We start from the raw sequence: 9818 nt of genomic DNA, 5'->3' as shown, positions 1-9818 counted from the left end.
GTTGTACTGCTGGGGTGGGTGTGTGGGATGGATGTGGGGAAGAAAACTCATTGGTCTTCCATGATAGAAGTTTAACGTTTTAGATGAAGAAACAAGACTACCACCAATCCAGAATAATTAGATATGGAATTTAACTCAGTGCTGGCTGAGGAATGGAAGTTCTGAGAAGGGAAATGGATGGAGAGATGAGAGTAATCAGAGAAAGCTTCTGGGCAGCGGGGCTTGAGATGGGCTGAGAGGAGCAGGGAAAGTAGTAGTGGCTGCAGTGACATTCTACCTCCACCGACATTGTGGGGACATTGCTATCATCCCACTGCTAAAAAGTCTGTAGGGCTGACTCTATCCCAGGTACAGAGCCAAATCCTTGACATCATTAAAACCTCCCAACTCTTTGAGGTTGACACCATCATACGCCCATTTTACAGATGAGAAAACAGGCAGGTGAAGTAAAGTATCCAGGTTCCACACCTAACTCTGGTATATCTAGTAAATTCAGGGCCTGTGACCCAATGTGGAGGGCCTGATGGGGCTGCATGAAATACTGTTTGTTGTCCATCCAGACAGAAAGAGGGGCCAGTGGAAAAAATGTTGGGTCCTGTTAGGAGCAGAAAAGAAGGAATTTCTTTCTTACTCATTCTTTTGTTTCTCTGTTTCCAGGAGTGACATCTGGGGCTAAGGTGTTTCTTCCTGGGAGGAGCCTGTGGCACAGAAAGTGGAAAGGGGGTTGGATGCTTTGGGCTTGGCTCAGGCTCTGAATCCAGAAGACAGTGTGGGACCCAAGCCTGCATTGTGTAGCCCTTCAGTACAGCACATGAGGTAATGGGAGAGGGGCTGTCACAGGAATCCATACCTGCAGCCATAGCATGGCCCTTGGAGGGATGTGGGGCATGGAGGTCAAGCTCAACTGGCCCCATGAAGTGGAAGATTGATAATCCCCAAAATGAGAATCGGATAACCTCCTGGTCTTAGGCAGTGCAGGTGAAGGAGTCCTGAACTGAGAAATCAGGCAATGCTCAACTCTCCATCAAATTTGCTGTAGGACCTTGAGGCAAGTCACATTCCCTCTTTGGGCCTCAGTTTCTTTATTTAGGAAAATGGGACATTTAGACCAGATAAGTTCTGAGTAGATTGGGTGACTGTAGAGCTCTAATAAGGACAATGACTAAGCATTTATCATGATGTGAGATGATAGTTAATCATTCTTTTCTGTAAGAAGCTGATTCCCTTTGGCCTGACTGTTTGGCACTGAAGTCTCAGGTCTCAGACTCAACATCAATAAGGAGCTGGAGAGAGGGTGAGGGCCTCTCCCCTACCCCGGGTAAGTGGAGACGGCCAGGGCCAGGGAAATGAAGCAGCCACGGCTTGCATCCCAGAATAGCTGCAGTCCTCCTGGCATCTGCCATCCTGGCTGCAAACTCTCATCCCATTGGCTCCTCCCTATCTCTGCCTTCTGGCTTGCACTGCTTTCCAGGTTCTTGTGGCTTCCACTAAGCAACCCTCCTTGTGTGCTATAACATGCTGGCTTCTTCCTGCCAGCCAATGGGATAACAATAGCAACTCTTGTCTGGTTCTCTCGATTTGGCCTTACTTCACCTCCCTGATGGATGAGGACAGAGGGGGAGCTTAGGACAGTGAAAAGAGGACTAGAGGTGGTGCCAGGGGTATTGAGTTCTTGCCATGTGCCTGGACACAACCGAAACATCTCTTTTGGCTTCAATATCTTCACTTGTGCAATGAGAAGAATCAGGCTAGTGTTTCACTGCTGTTGAGCAGGGTGCCTCTCTCACTGTTCTGAGCTGGGGTCCTGTTATGGACTGTAGGTCTGTGTTCTCCCTAGTTTCATATGTTGCAAGTATAACCCCCATTATGATGGTATTTGGAGGTGTGGCTTTGGGAGGTAATTAAGTCATGAAGGATAGAACTATCACTATCAGGATTAGTGCCCTGATAAGAAGAGGCCAGAGAGCTGGCTAGTTTTCTTCCTGCCATGTGAGGATACAATGAGAAGTTATCAGTCTGCAAGCTAGAACCCAACCATGCTGGCACCTTGATCTCAGACTTCCAGGCTCCAGAACTGTGAGAAATAAATTTCTTTTGTTTATAAGCCACCTAGCCTTTGGTATCTTGTTATAATAACCCAAAAATAACAGGTCCATTCTGCTTGGCCAGTGCCCATGTCATGCTGGTTGTTCAATATTTTTGCCAAACTTGTAGAGAAAGAAAAGGATGGAGCCAAGTAGAACATACAAATATGAATGGTGGAGAGGAGAGAGCAGAGAGTCTTGGTGACATAAATCCTGACTTTCTCTGGTCCCTTAACGTCCTGCTTCCTACAGTTCTTCCTCAAAGACGAGTAAAGCAGTGGCAAGGCATGGGGGACACTTTAACAGTTTTACTTTGTTGACCAGAGGAGGCTTTTCTGAGAAGGTTCAATGTGATTTCTTATCTGAATAGAGTAAAGGAGTGGGCCCTGAAAATACAAAGAAGAGAATTCCAGGCAGAGGGAATAGAAAGTGCAAGGCACCTGAGGCGGGAGGGCACTAGTGTCTTCAAGGCACAAGTAGGCCAAGTGTGTCTGGAGTTGAGTGAGAAAGTGATAACATTCTGGGATCTCTCTCACGTAGGGTCTGTCGTAAACCACTGCTTCTACAGGAATCCAGGGAAGGGAAGCCTTCCTTGTGGTTAGAGTAGACAGAAACCCTTCAAGGGAAAGGACTTCTTTCATTACAATTGCTGAGGTGTGACATTCCATGAACACATGCCAATTTCTTACCCCGGTGTGTTTGTTCCTTTTTTCATTCAACAAGAATTTATTGAGTATGTGATATCTGCCAAGGAATGCAGACAACACTGAATGTACAATGATGAATCAGTCACGGTTTCTGCTTTCAAGGATCTCAGTCTGAGTGAGTGTGGAGGAGGCAGCCATGTAAACAGATAATTAGAGAGAAACATGGCAGGTGCTGAAGCCAAGGTAGGAACACAGAGCCGCTGGAGGATACAGGAGGAGAGGAAAGGTTTTACCTAGAAGAGTCAGTGTGGTATGTATAGAGGAGGTAACCTTTCTTCTGGTCATTGACGATCAAGGGAAGTTTGACCAGTAGAGAGCAGCTGGGAGGGATAGCATGTGCTAATAGTATGCAGTCATATCTCATGTAGCAGTATGTTTGCCAATACATCTCCTAGGGTAAGGGAAACAAATAAAAAAACAACAAACACATGGGACTATATCAAAGTAAAAAGCTTCTGTATGGCAAAAGAAACCATCATCAAAATGAAAAGGGAACCCACTGTATGGGAGAATATATTTGCCAACGATACAGCTGATAAGGGGTTAATCCAAGATATATAAAGAACTTATACAACTTAACACTAGGAAGACAAGCAATCCATTTAAAAAATGGACAAAGGACTGGAATAGATAATTCTCCAAAAAGTACATATAAAAGGTCAATAGACATATGAAAAAATGCTCAATGTCACTAATCATCAGAAAGATGTAAATTAAAACTAAATGAGGTATCACCTTACACCTGCCAGAATGGCTACCATCAATAAATCAACAAATAATAAATGTTGGTGAGGATGTGGAGAAAAGAGAACCCTCATACACTGCTGGTGGGAATGTATACTGGTGCAGCCACTGTAGAAAACAGTATGGAGTTTTCTCAAAACATTAAAAATGGAACTGCTTTTTGGCCCAGTGATCCCACATGTGGGAATATATCCTAAGAATCCTGAAACATCAATAAGAAAGAATATATGCTCCTCTATATAGGCACCCTTATGTTCATTGCAATGTGATTTACAATAGTTAAGATCTGAAAACAGCCCATGACCATCAGTAGGTGAGTTGATAAAAAGCTGTGCTACATTTACACAATGGAATACTATGCAGCTGTAGAAAAGAAGGAACTTTTATCCTTTGGGACAGCAGGAATGGACCCAGAGATTATTATGCTGAGTGAAATAAGGCAACCAGAGAAAGAAAAATATCACACGATCTTACTTATATGTAGAATCTAACTAAGATCTGAAAACAGCCCATGACCATCAGTAGGTGAGTTGATAAAAAGCTGTGCTACATTTACACAATGGAATACTATGCAGCTGTAGAAAAGAAGGAACTTTTACCCTTTGGGACAGCAGGGATGGACCCAGAGATTATTATGCTGAGCGAAATAAGGCAGCCAGAGAAAGAAAAATATGACATGCTCTCACTTATATGTAGAATCTAATGAATAAAATAAACTGAGGAACAAAATAGGTCCAGAGGCATGGATACATGGAACAGACTGATAGATCTCAGAGGATATGGGTGTGTGTGGGGGCACTGGAAGAGATTAACCAGAGAACATATATGCATAAATGCATAGCCCATGGACACACATAATAATGTGGTGAAGGCCTGAGGGGGGTGGGGATTGGGTGGAGAGGGCAAAGGGAAGAAATGGGAAATATCTGTAATAGTGTCAACAACAACAAAAAGAGTATGCAGTCACGGGAAAGGATGAAATTAGAAAATGGCACTCAGAGCACAGGGTTTTAGGACTGGAAAGTTGTGAATATAGTAGAGGGGGTTGGTTGAGGTGAACTCAGTCTGTGTTGGGTGTTTAGACTTTATTATGTTGATTTGGAGAATCCCTGGAGACTTTTAAGTAAGGGAGTAAACAGATTAGATTGTTTGATGGGAAATTATATGGTATGATAGGATACAATATGATGTGATATAACATGAAAATAATGGAAAATGGTCTGAAGAGTAAACAGTTGTTTAGGTTGAGACAGGGTCACAATCTCTAATGGGGTCAGGTGATGACAAATGAGAACAAGGAGGTCAGCAGATTGTGTGGACCCTGTCCTGTCTCAAGAGGGTAGCTGCTACTCAACGCAGGGAATTGTTGCCCCAATGGGGACTCAGGTCCAGGGCTCCCAGAGCTACTGAGATTTCTGAGAGCAGCTGGGAATCCAGATCCTTATGTAAAATCTCACCATTTTTAAATGTTGGCAACTAATATTGACTCACAAAATGCAGTGTGGGCCAAATATAACACATCTGTCAGCCTGATCTGTCTGCAGGCTCCTGGTTTACAACTTCTGGGTTGAGAAAAGAGTTTTCTTTTTTTCTGTAAAGAGAGATCAAAATAGTTTCGGATGCAATGATTCATGCCTGGAATGACCTTCTTTCATCTTATTCTAGAAAATTCTTGATCATTACTTAAGACTCAGTCCAATTGTCCTCTGTGATGTTTTCCCTATCACCCCTTCCTCCCTGCCACACTCCCCCCGGTCATCTCCCAAATCCCCCAAGCAGTTATCATGTCTTGGTGCTGCTCCACTGCATCTTTTATATGCCCTGGTACCTGAAGCAAGCAAGCAAGAAAACAAACAAGCAAACAAATGCTGTGGTGCAGGAGAGAAGCCAGGGCTAGAATACAGACATATTGCTAAATGGATGGAATCACAACTTGAAGGAGAAAGGAATAAAGCTCACAATACAGGCCCTCAGAAACCTGGAAGGACCTAGCCTGGGATGGGAAGAAGCAGACCAGATCTGAACAGAAAGACGAGATGCTAGAGAACAAGTTGGACTGTGTGGACTTAGAAAGCTCAGCATTGTGAGTTTCTGTAGGACTTGATTCTTAAGCAGGGGTAGGTTCCTATCTCGAGTCTGTCTTTAGTTACCACAACCCTGAGACACTGAAGACTGACCTGGGAATTTCCTGTGAAAGGATTTCAGATATGAGGTAGAGTGGACATCTGCTGTTTTGCTATCCAACTTCCTTTCATCTTTTTCTTGGTGTCTCTGGGAATCCATCCTTCCCCTATTTTTGGTTTGTGGGCTTCTTGCTTGAGAGTTGAGCATGTGACTCAGACACGGCTCATCAAGGATCCTCACTCCCTGGACACAGTGGTCAGTGCAGGGATGGTCGCATAACCTGAGTCGGGTCAGAGAGAATCAGGTTCAGGACTTTCCTTGAGTCACTGAGAGAGGCATTTGTTCTTTCCTGCTGGATTTGGACTTGGGAGGTTATAGGTTGAGAGCAATCGTCAGCCACCGTGAAGAGCCTAAGAAGAAATCCAACATGGAGAAGAGACAGCTGATGGAAAGAGATCTTGGTACAGGTGGGATCAAACCATAGCTATAGCTAGTAAACCCTAGCTCTTTTGTTATTGTGGTCAGTACATTTTCCTTCCTTAAATCAGTTTGAGTTAGGCTTTCTTTTGTCACTTGCAACCAATAGGTGGTTCTCCAACTTCAATGTGAATCATGAAGAATGAGACCTTCGGTGAACTTGCAAAGCATTTCTACATTCATTGCCTTATCTGAATCTTCCAGCTCTCCTGGGAAGTAGGGAAAGCAAATTATTTTTCCAATACCACAGAGGAGGCAGTTGAGTCTTAACAGGGTGAGCATCCACACTCAGAGGGCGAGGAAAGCCAGGATGGAAATCTGTTATTTTGAGCTTCTCTGAACCGCTAAATGTCATAGTAAATTAGACTCCGATAATGCCCAACTAAATTACACTAAGCACCCCTAGAAATAGCCTCTCAGAGTTATAATTCATGCTGGGTAATTACAAAATAACTTTCTTCTCATTATTTTCCTACTTACAGACCTCCCAGGGAAGGGCTGGTGATAAATGTCAGGGTTGGGACTATTTAGGTATTACTTGGATGTCTGGTTAAAGCATTAAAAAAATCATAGTCTGTCTGTCTGCTTTTAACTTCTGTTTGATAATCAGCGAATTGGAGGCCCTCCATTTCATGTGCTCCACACAAATCAAATGATCTTGTAAAGAAATTGTGGAGAGCCTTTCTCATGCCAGCTCATCTTTCTGGAAAGATCTCTCCCCATTCTTTGCACACCTGGCTCTCACTCAACATCATCAGCTCAGAGTGGTCTTTATAAAAATAGATTTTTTTTCTTCCCTCAACCATTGATTTTGTCTGTGTTGGGCCATGTTTTATTCTTTATTCTATTTTTCACAATTTTTAATTGTTAAAAATTTCCTTAAAAATTACTTTTTAAAATTTTGCAATAGAATGTCCAACAAGGTGTGTTTCACTTTTCCAGACCCATCACCGAGTCCAGTGCCTGGCATGTAACAGATACTGAATATTTGTTGATGGAATAAACCAGTGCATGAGTGGCTTACTCAGGAGTATCCAAGAAAAGCTGGCCTGTGAGCCATGGGAAGCTCAGGGTAGGGAGGGCTCTAGGTTAGAGGTTCTAGCTTGGTGGGAAGCATCAGTGAGACTGGGGAGGGGGGAGATGAGTCCAGTAAAGGATAAACCCTCTAGGGAATGCAATATTCGAGGGGAGAAGCAATATCAGGGGGGGAGATGAGTCCAGTAAAGGATAAACCCTCTAGGGAATGAAATATTCAAGGGGGAGAAGCAATATCAGAGGACCAAGCCTAGGGCATGGGATGGGAATGAGGAGCAGGGAAGGACACAGGGCTGGCTGGCCAGCAGAAGAGCACTGGGCAGAAACCATGCCCTGGAAGCCGGGGCAGGAGGGAGCTCAGGAAGAGAACTCAACACCAGCGTTCCAAACCCCCACTCGTGCCAGAGCATCTGATTCACACATGACTTACCTTTTCAATTATTTTTACCCTGAATGTAGCAGTTGGCAGGTTTCCAAGTGGCAGGGTGATTTTATTTGCCGCCTGTGATTCCCACCTCTCCAGGTTAACAGGCATGAGTCTTTTGACCTTGCTGGAGAAGGTGACAGCTCTCAATTTAGCTCTGTTTGCAAATGTCAGCTGAGATGCTGTGTGCTCTCTCCACTGGGTCTTTAAGAACATTTGCAGGGACATTCCCTCCCTCCTGCCCCTCCCACACACACCGCAAGCTTTACTTCCACATCCTCTGCTCCCTTGGGAGGCAAGGGCATCTGCCAGACCGCCACTTTGCAGCCCACCTATTTGGGGTCTTTACCAGCCTTTGATACTGTTGTGATAAAGGGAATAAAAAGTGATCTGAGGAAGGAGTTTTAAATCTAAGGAACCAATAACATGAAGAATGATGAAGCTGAATCTTTTGCCATTTTCCCCCAAAGTGGTCTCCAGAATTCTAGGAGCTGAGTCAGCACACTGCAGAGAGTGACATATACCTAGGCCCTTGTTTATTTTATTTTTTTTATTTTATTGATTTCAGAGAGGAAGGGAGAGGGAGAGAGAGATAGAAACATCAGTGATGAGACAGAATCATTAAATGGCTCCCTCCTGCATGCCCCCTATTGGGGATCAAGCCTGCAACCTGGGCATATGCCTTGATGGGGAGTTGAACCGTGACTTCCTGGTTTATAGGTTGACGTCCAACCACTTAGCCTCACTGGCTGAATCCTTGTTTCCTTTTGAAGGCACAAGCTTTGTGCAACCAGCCTCATGTTCATGATAATTATAGATTTTAATAGCTGCTACTTGGAGTGCTTATGATGGGCTTGGCACTAGGTTAAGCTTTTTATATATGTTCATCTTGTTTAATCTTTCCTGGAATCCTATCAGGTTAATATTGGCTCCACTTTGCAGATGAGAAAGCTGAGGCTCAGAGAGGTGACATGACTCCCTGAAGGTCACCCAGAATATTCAGAAGGGAGTCAGGAATCACACTCAGGCTGTGGCTTTTCCCATGAACCTACTCTGCTGGTGGAGGCACTGAGCCACGCTGGTCACCTGCTGGAGACTGTCAGTGTCTGTTACTGTAGTTGGCTCACTGGGGCCTGGCCCTGAGCCTGAATGTTGAATAGAGCTGTCAACTGGAAAGCAGTGTCAGCGTACAGTCAATGTGACCCAATGGGCAGACTTTCTCCATTACCCGCTCTGCTACTGCCTTCCTGACCTCTTCAGGGTTCTTGCTGCTGGCGGAGCAGGTCACCTCCACATAACAATTCAGCTCCTTAAAGGGAAAAAGAATCTCTCCCTCCTGATTATAAAAACAAAACTCCAAACAGAAACACACACACACACACACACACACACACCCCTAAACTACTTTAAAGAGGATTTAGTAGGGTTCTTCTCTGGCTCCCAGGGAGACCTGTGCTTTCTGTTTTATTGACAATTAAGCGGGGGTGGGGAATATCCTCTGTGACTCAGAGGAGAAGCTGCCTCCGCCCACTGCAGGGCTGCCTGCCCTCCGTGGTCACATCCCAGCTACAGCCTGAAAACTTAAAGGGCAATCAGTGAAACAGCAGGCAAGCAGCAGGCACAGGGAGGAGACAGAGCCTTCCTCCTCAGCACGGCTCAGAAAAAAATGCAATGAGAGAAGATGTAGTCAAACAACAACAACAGCGACAGCAACAGCAACAACAGCAACAACAACAACAACAACGACAGGAGCAGCAACAGCAACAACAGCAGCAACAGCAGCAATAATAACAACAGTAACAGCAGCAGCAACAATAGCAATTGCCAGAGCAGCCACAACAAAAACAACAGCAACTACAGCAAAAGCAACAACAGCAACAGCAACAACAAAAACAACAGCAACTACAGCAAAAGCAACAACAGTAACAGCAACAACAAAAACAACAGCAACAATGACAACAACAGCAGTAGCAGCAACAATAATAATAGTAGTAGCAACAACAATACCATCAGCAACAGCAACAATGGCAATAGCAACAACAATAAAAACAAAGTGTGTGCTCCATTTGGCTGGTCTGTTATCATAGTGAGGCTGGGCCATGTGGTGAGGTGATTGACACCAGTCCCTCCTTCTGCCCCCAAGACCCCCTCCTCCAGCTTTCTCCTCCATTAGCATGAGGGGAAGCAGTGGTTCATAAGTAGGAGCCCAATTTGCAACACACC

General features: G+C 44.5%; 1 long non-coding RNA gene across 14 annotated transcripts in view; it reads left to right on the top strand.

The window, feature by feature from the left end:
- Positions 1–9818, top strand: part of LOC106724565 — a 66089-nt gene that overhangs the window by 48730 nt on the left and 7541 nt on the right. For 6 of the 14 annotated variants that reach the window (XR_001360403.1, XR_001360409.1, XR_001360407.1 and 3 more), the window contains one exon: positions 658–816. The exons of 2 other annotated variants lie outside the window; for them this stretch is intronic. This is a non-coding gene — a long non-coding RNA (uncharacterized LOC106724565). Of the gene's footprint in view, positions 1–657; positions 817–978; positions 1050–1213; positions 1319–6245; positions 6270–9818 lie in introns of those variants that run through there. 6 more of the 14 variants (XR_001360398.1, XR_001360400.1, XR_001360399.1 and 3 more) reach the window with 4 other exon arrangements.

The sequence above is a fragment of the Myotis brandtii genome, unplaced genomic scaffold (assembly GCF_000412655.1).
Source record: "Myotis brandtii unplaced genomic scaffold, ASM41265v1 scaffold892, whole genome shotgun sequence".
NCBI classification, from domain to species: domain Eukaryota; kingdom Metazoa; phylum Chordata; class Mammalia; order Chiroptera; family Vespertilionidae; genus Myotis; species Myotis brandtii.
This window is presented reverse-complemented; position numbering and strand designations above follow the sequence as displayed.